The sequence below is a fragment of the Patagioenas fasciata genome, chromosome 13 (genome assembly GCF_037038585.1).
Source record: "Patagioenas fasciata isolate bPatFas1 chromosome 13, bPatFas1.hap1, whole genome shotgun sequence".
Classification (NCBI taxonomy): Eukaryota; Metazoa; Chordata; class Aves; order Columbiformes; family Columbidae; genus Patagioenas; species Patagioenas fasciata.
This window is the reverse complement of record NC_092532.1, coordinates 18,202,545-18,211,165: the sequence shown is the minus strand read 5'-3', so window position 1 is coordinate 18,211,165 and position 8,621 is coordinate 18,202,545. Positions and strand designations below refer to the sequence as shown.

Genomic DNA, 8,621 nt, shown 5'->3' with positions numbered 1-8,621 from the left:
ATACAACTAAGGCTGTGCTATACCTTGTTAACACTCTTAAATGGATTACATGTATTCTGCCTTTTTAGAATTATTTTTGTTGCAAATTTTGCAGTCAAAAGGATTGTATTGCTATGTTACGCATATTAAAATCACGTTGTTTTCCAGTCATTTGACTTGTGGCAATCAGTAGTGCCAAAGGAAATTGCGTGAGTTTCATATATACCTTATAATTATATAGGAAAGTAAAATGTGATTTATCCTTTTTCACATTGGCTTTCCCCTCCTTTGTGGTCTGATATTTTTTACCTCAACTGAAATGTACTACTTTAAGAGTACATGAGTGACCTTTATGTACACTAATTTATATTCTTCCATACTACCTGTGCATGTTTTACGCAATATATACACAAAATACATCTTGTTTCTTGAGAAAATATCTGGCACAATACACTCCAGGTTACCTAGGCGTGAATATTTAGATATGCATTATGTTGGAATTTAAATTTTGTCTTGCCAACTGTCAAGTGTGTGGCTTTTAAAAAATTATTGTTATTTTATTTATTTTATGTGTGGTTTAGAGTTGGAGTATATAGTAGTGTCAACCTCTGATGCCACAATTTAGTTCTATTTAACACATGTACAAAATTGGGTTTTCTGCAGAAAACTGGGACAAACTCTGCTTTACAGATTCCTGGGTTTGAGGGATACAAACATAATAAAATGTTGGAACAATTGCTAAATCTTTTACTGATCTTCTGAGCACACTTATAGTCAGTGGAGTATTTTGTAGGAACTGGAGCAGGCCTGGACTGAACTGGGTGTTCTGGAAGTTAATTAAACAGATTTCCCTATAGATAAAGTGTTTTCAGACAAAACTTCCTAGCGAATTTTTGACAAACAATAGATTGTGTGAGAAATCATAGTGAATAAAAACATACATCACAGAAGATAATATCAATCTAAGCAACAATTCAATTTTTTTTTCTTGTTACCAGTGAATACAGAAGAAATGACAACAGTTCAAGTAAAGACGTTTCTCTGTTGAAGGTGAGTTAGCAGGTGTTAAACGAAAGAAGATGATAATGACAGCTCATTTCTAAGACGACAGAATTTTGTGGTTGTCAAAGCCAGATGTACATTTCAGCAAGTAAAGTTAGATGTGCCAGGTTCTAATCTGGTGGCCTCTAGTAAACCATTTTGACATCACGGATTTAAATTAATGGCACTAGTTCCATTAACATAATTTTCCCAATATTTTGTTGTTTAAAATGTTTAATTTGAACTAAGGACCCCGAAGGACATAACAAAAGACCTAGTCAATCTGAGTTTAAGAATAAACTAGAATATTATAATTTATTTCCTTGCGGCATGTAAATTGGTTGGTGGGTGAGTGGGGGGATTGTCAAAAAAACCCCTGACATCTTCAGTGGGAAAAAATCAAATAAAAACATTATTTGGAATTCCCTCCACAACATACAGTAGATTCAGACTAATATCTGCTTGGGAAAACTTCTTACAGGTACATCTGATGTCAGAAGATCTCTTGAGAAGACTGTTGGACAATGACATTGCCTGGCATAGCAAAGCGAGGTGTATTTCTGTTTGTAAAGCTACAGAAAATTTCCACTGCTGCGTGAAGGTAAATGAGCTTGTGGGTTTTCTGGAAGGCTTTTCCTGCAGGTGCTTGCTGCTAGATGGTGCAACAGTGCTGTGGCTGCCAGAAGATCCTCTTCAGAGTCCTTCATGTCAGTACCAATATTGTCTATTCCATGTGCAGCAACTGCAGTGAAATATCCTTCTAGCAGAGTCACCTTCTTCAGCACTTACATAGATGCAATAAAGTGCTACTACATCTTCAAAATATCTGGACTGTCACTGTAATCTTGTCCCCTAGATCCTTTCTCTTCCTTGAAACCCATAGTCTTTTGATCAGCATCCATACTGGAACACCTGGTTTAGTTTTATGAACTAATCTGAGTGTGAAATTGTTCTGCAGGTTCAATAGAATTAGAAAGTCTTTAATCCTGAATTGTGTCTTTTCAAATTTTACCTAAGTCCAGTGCACAGTAATTTGTGCCTTGGACTCCATCAGGAATTAGAGTAATTCCGAGTGCTCTGTTGTGTGTTGCCCACAGTATGATCTGAGGACCTTTTTGAAAGCCCAGGAGAACTGGAACAGGGTTGGCTCCAGCAGGACCATCTTGTGCAGAAGTAGATAGAAATTCAAGCCATGAGTCTTCCAGAGGCATTGGTCCTTTAATGTTTCCATAGCAGGCGATGGTCTGGATGGAAGATACTACTTCACGATCCATCAGCGCAAGGCAGTTGAAACTGATTTTGTGTCACATTCCCAGCTAGACAGAGCTCACCACCGAGGAAGCAGAACCTCTGCTACAGACCTTGAACTGATGAATTGCTGAACAACACAGTCCTAAGGCTGAACAGGAGTCCAGGAGCAGTTTCAGGCTTGGGAGAACAATACATCTGCAAGACCTTGAAAGATGAAGTCCTTGTAGGACATGTTGTGTGCATGTGTTTTCTTCCTAAAACTTGAACTTTTCAGGTGTATCCTTTGGGATATAACAAACTAAATCCTGTTCTTCTGCATTAGTCCTTGTGTTTTACTGCCCACAGCAGCTCAGTTCTGTTTAATTGTGGGCTGCTTACCCACAGCAAGTAATGGAAAAGCACGATTGTCTGAAAATAGCTTATTTGTCAAGCTCTGTTAATTTTAAACTTTATCTGACAATATATTAAGAGTAATACAGGGTGTTTGAAAAGATGGACTCAGTTTCAAAGACGGACCCAATTTGAAATCACTAGATCTCTGCAACTACGAACCACCAATGAATGAAATGCTTACCACTTGAAAGAGTGGGGAATAGAGTTTCAAATGATCACGGCTAGGTGCCTCTCCCAGTGTAACTGATTTTAACCTGTTGATATCATGAAATATACTGCTTTGAAATTAGGTCCCTCTTTTTGAAACACCCTGTATATTGTGGTAGGTTGTGGTAGGGTGCTGCTAGAAAACAGTTAATTTGCTCTTTTCTTTATAGTTTCTATTGCTTGTACATGTCTAAATGCAGGCATACAATAGCTGAATACTGTGGAGGTCTACGTGTTGCTCAGTAACAGAATGGCCATTACAGGACTTCCAAAGCACATTTGCATCAGTTTCCTGTCATAAAGCAGGGGGGTGGCAGGCTGTCCCCGCAAATGGGCCTGTTGGGCTGACAACAAATGTATCCGAATTCATCCACAAAATGCTTGGTGTTACTTGAAGAAAAAAAAAGTCTAAAGAGGCAAGTATTAGTAGCTTGTTTGGCAGAAGTTTAATGGAAAACAAATGATGTGTGTTTTAGTGCTTCTGTTTTGTATTTGTTTTACTTACTAGTGGTATTAAATGAATAGTTTACATTCCACTGATATTACAGTTTGGATAGTGTCAACATTTGGGTCAAACAACATAGATTTATTTGCAACATATGGGGAGAAAAAAGGTGACGTGACTTTAGTTCTTTTGCTTCCATGCTCTTCTGATCTGCACTAAGATACAGGAATGAGAAAGCAAATGCATGATTGTTGTTTTTCTTCTGTAATAATTCTCATTTGAATTCCTTAGATGTTTCATTATCTTCAGTATTGAAGAACCAGGTTGTTCACAACTGCATTTGCAAGACCTAGGCCTTTTTCATATGCTTGCTCTGCTGTGCAGTGGAGCTGCGCAGCTGGGGTGGCACAGCTGGCTGCACCTGCTGTCTTTCCCTTGCAGCTCATAGCAAGCAGCAGTAAAAGCAAAAGTGTACCCAGTCAGTAGATATGCCATAACCATATGCTAGATTTGGCCACCTGCCGTATGTGAAAGGTAGTATCTAGTCAAAGCATGTGTCTCCCACTCTCTATACTTCCTCTGTTGTCCGGGGCTTACAGGAGACTGGTGCAATTTCTGGCTTTGAAGTTATGCTGAGATGATATCGTGCTAGGACAGGTCTTGCAATGTACAGTGGTGGTGAGTGTCATATAACTTATGTTGTCTGTTCCAAGACTAAGAATTAGGGAGTTTGTTATAGTAGAAGGTTCTAATCTTATGTCCTGGTTGGGGTAGACCTTTTGGTGAAGAGAGCCCAGATGCTTGGAGCTCCTTACTCTGCTGTGGCATTGGGAGGTGTGTACTTTGTCTACATTGTAGATTTTAAGGGGCTGAATCTTCAAAAATGATAATGTAGCAAATTTAGGCTGTGTTTTAAAACAACATTTATTCCAGTTTTGGATATGTGCAAATTCTTTAAGGCTTTGGGTTTAAATGAGCAGAGGATTTGTGAGGTTCAGACACCTAGGGTTTGAGTCTTACAGCAGGAGAATGGGTGTGATAATTCAGGAATCTGTCATTCATGTTTCAGCTACTGCAAGGAACACTTCTGTCTTTGGGTGATTTGAGTTTCAAATAACCCTCTGTACATTTGGGAAAAAAAAAAAAAAAGGTCTATTTCAGTCTGCATCTGTTCCTTTCAAGGAAATATTTATCTCCAAATTAGGGGTGTAATAGTGGATGTGTTTATGAACTCTTTAAAACATAAAAGTGTTGGTGTAAATGTCTGAGGTCTCCAGAGTTCAGTGATGAATCTTTTTTGCTTGGACACGAAAGAAACAAAGTTGCTTACCAAATTTATGGAAGCTTTTTTTTCAGGTGTGTGAAATAGCTGGCACTTACTTCCAGGTCTGTATCATAATCTAATAAACCTTTAATCCAGAAGAGTCTTTAAACCACTCTTTCTGAGTAATTTAAACTGTTGTATATGCCTGCCTGTAAAAGATGGATAGTATTACCATTCACCTGGGAACTATTGTCATGAATAAATTCGGATGAGGTTCCATTCACTCTTTTCATCTGTGCTTGATATGGAATTCTGCAGATGCAGTCAAAGGTGAAATTCGGGGGGAAGAAGAGGAAAAAAGAATGTCTAACTTCATAGTAGAAAATTTTTCTCTTTAGATTTTACCATTCTGACATATCACTCCGTGCAATTGTTCACTCTTACTACTGCAGCACCAAAAGCTACTGATAGTATTTATAGTTTTTCAACAGACTCTGTTAACATCAAATATGATATTCTTTTTTGTCTGTTCATAGTAATTAAATGCATTAGAAATCACCCTGAACTTGAAAATGAAGGCCATGGTTCAGAACTGGGATGTATAGTTTTAGAATATGCATCTTTTTGTTCATTTATATTTCATGGGTTTGCAACTTATATCTCAGTACTTCTCTAATTGTGTACAAGCAAAAAAAGATGGAAAGGTCTCATCTGCCTGTTAGTAATTATACTAATAGAAATCTAAGAATCTTCATCTGTTGGTCATCTATTTAAAGAAAGATTTAGCAATCTGGGGCAGTACTGAAGATCGAATACCTTTATTTTGTTCAGTCCTCTACTTAGCAGAAACATCAATGCTAAGAACATTTCTTTTTCTGCTCTGTGAACTTGTTTAATTTGTGGTTACAATGCCTTTAATTTCAGGAATGCGTATCCTTCTCTGGTCAGATAGCACTCAGGGTAGCTATTGGTGGCCCTGGTACTGTTCATTGTGCTGTGCCCTGCTCACACAGCACTGAGCATTGTGCCCATCCCAACAATGAGCCCCGCGGGAGCCCCCTGGGTAGTCGAGGCCATGAGCAACCTGGAGTGACTCCCAAGTTACTTGTCAGACTTGTGCCTTGATTTGCCAGCTACAATTACGTCAGGTTTATGTGTGTTGAGGACACCAAAAGAAGTCATTCTCTTTCATAAAACCTCTAAGAATTGAAATGCAAAGGACTTTTGCTCTTTTTCAAATGTAGCTGAAATTAGCCAAAGGTTAAATGGTTAGTGGTACCTCAAAGATGCGCAATGACAGTTACAGAAGCATTGCTTGCTGAAGGAGCAAGGTCTCTGCTGTAGTGAGTTTAGGGACTAGTGAAATATTCCTAAAACTCTTTTCTAGAGTTTCCACTGTCCTCATTTCACGTCTGATAAAAGAGAGATCACTGCGCTCCCCTCCCACCCCAAGTTCTGCTACATAGGGGACAGATGAGCTCTCTGAGCATGTTAATTGTTCAAGTGTTTGAGAGTTCTGGAGTCTCCAGTTTTGGGTTCATCTATAGCTGATGAAGATGCAAAATAATTATGACTGTCATATGAAACCAGACTCTACTCTCATTGAGTTTATAAGTTTAACAACGCAAGTATTTTCATTTTTATAAATATTTTCTACTGCTTTTAATCAAAGATGTTGAATGGACCAAATTATGTTCCACGCACCATGAATGCCAGCTGGCTTTTTGTCTGCCTACCATTGGAATATCAAGGAAAACTTTAGCAAGAGTACTAACAGCAACCATTTTTATTCCCTCTTGCTACTCTTTCAAATCCCAGAATATTAATTCTTACGTAGTCGCTCCAACATTTAGATGACCAATTTATGTTGTAATTCCTAAAACTGTATGTTTGGAATTTATGCTAGCTGCAGCTCAACAGTGCTGAACATTCCCAAATTCCTCTTCTTTTCTTTAGGCATGCTGGCAGGAAACATTATTCTTTTTTGTTAACCTGTCTTTCTAAGATAATTAATTTGTATTTGGAGCTTTCAAAAAGATTTTAATTAAAAGCTAGATTTATGCCAAAAGGTTTCCTGGGATCCTGGATTTTCCTTCTGTTTTATACTGTGCGTACACTTTTTCAGAATGCTGCAGTAACCCCACAGTCGTGTAACATGTTCTGCAACCCTCAGAGACATCCTGGGAAAGTCAATTCCACCTACTGTTTTTTCCAGATTAGACTGGTTTATAAATTGGTCTGGAATGTGAATTTCCTTCTCTGTTGTGGTCTTTTGTTAAAAGCCATCTTTACATCATGATAAAACTTTTCTTCAAAAAACAAAATACTTAATTTCATTAATCTGTTTAGCAATACCAATATAATGAGCCATAATATTGATTTTTTTCCTTAGGATTTAAAATCTCTATTTCTTTCCACAGAATTAAATGCTTCAAACTGATACTCAACCTCTTTACAGTCCCCTCTTTAATTTGGTTGTTATAATTAGGCGTTAACTGGTGTCGGTGGTATAGCCAGTTACAAGCCATTCTGTTCTGCTTGTCTTGATTATCACAGTTTAGATGTAAAGTAAATTAGAATGAAAGACTATACAGTCCAATTACAGATAAAAGCAGCAAACTCTACTGCTGTAATTAGATGCCAGTACTATTTTTCTTAGATTTTCTATCTCTGAGGGCATTTCTTGTAGCTACTTTGCTGAAGCTAATGTTTAAAGATTTTATAAATGCTGTGTGTCTTTGTGACATCATCTTTGCTCCTTAAACTTTTAAGTGGCCTGTTCTGAGGTGTCTATGTATTCCTCTTCCATGAAAAATTTTTCTTTCAAGATACTATAATGTGTTGTTCATATTATGAGTGTGTAGACCTTAATAAGCGTGAGTGTGAAATAGTTAACATCCGTGTGTTCAAACCTTTCCGTTTGTAGCAGTGAGGAGGTACCTGCATTTTTGCCATAAAGTGAAATACTACTGAAAAATTCAAATGTATAATTTTGTTGTGGGAAGAATTCAATTTCATTTAACATATTGGTGGAACACTATCAAAATAATTGGCTTCAGCTGTTTTCTTTTGGCAAAGTTGCTTAAAATCATTCCAATGCATACAAAATATTACAATTAGAAAGTGTTGGTATTATATGTGTTATGCTGTGTTTAGTGTTTGTTATATAATCAATATTTTACATGCTACAAAATCTGAAATTATGTGAATGAGAGCAAGGTTGCTTAAGAAATAATGTCTTCATATGATTTTTTTCCCAGGGATAATATTTTACTAGAAAATAAATGAACGGTTGTTTTGCAGCAGTTGCAATTTTTTTTTTTTTTTCTATTGAAATAATTGAAATGCCAGTTATTGAGCAGTTTTCTAGCCCTTTAGCAACTGACAATATGTATCCTACGTCACTGAATAGCCAGTGTCATTCTGCAAAGTCATAAAATATCATTTATACATGGTAAAACTTTCATATTAGTACAAATTCTTATCAGTAAATGATAGTGCCAGAAACGATCTTAAGCAAGGAAAATGAAGAGTGTATTTGCCTGACTAGGTTACAGTCTGGCTGCTTGGATTTTACGTCAGTCTCATCTACTCTTTCAAAGATGAACTAAAACCCCAGAGCAGAGCTTGGGGATAAGGCTGTACTACTATTGACTGAATAGCAGCTACTACTCTTTCACACCACTTGAATGACATACTTGAAATATCAAAGCCATCTATGTAAGAGCTCAACAATGGACTTCACATTGTCTGGAGAACTTGTATCGCTATACTAACAGGAAATCTAACGAAATTTTATGTGAGTATCACATTAGAGGCCATTATTGGGATGATATTATAACTCACAGTACTTGCATTATCGATGTTTCCTTCTTACTTGCTGCGTTTGGGTACCATTTTCAGGTACTGATAAAGTGGAAAAGGCTCATGTTGTTTGGTTTTCTAGGGTAAAGTTAATTGGTAATTTAAACAAAAATGATAATTAAAAAAAAACATGTAGGAAATTTCATTCTTCAAAGCAATGTTAAAACATACAGAAAA

The 8,621-nt window shown here is 37.0% G+C and overlaps 1 long non-coding RNA gene across 2 annotated transcripts in view; it reads left to right on the top strand.

Moving 5' to 3' along the window:
* The first annotated feature begins 975 nt into the window (after nt 1-975).
* Nucleotides 976-8,621, top strand: part of LOC139829058 (uncharacterized) — a 147,126-nt gene continuing 139,480 nt past the window's right edge. For both annotated transcript variants that reach the window (XR_011741278.1, XR_011741277.1), the window contains exons 1-2: nt 976-1,029; nt 1,502-1,621. This is a non-coding gene — a long non-coding RNA (uncharacterized lncRNA). The remainder of the gene's footprint in view (nt 1,030-1,501; nt 1,622-8,621) is intronic.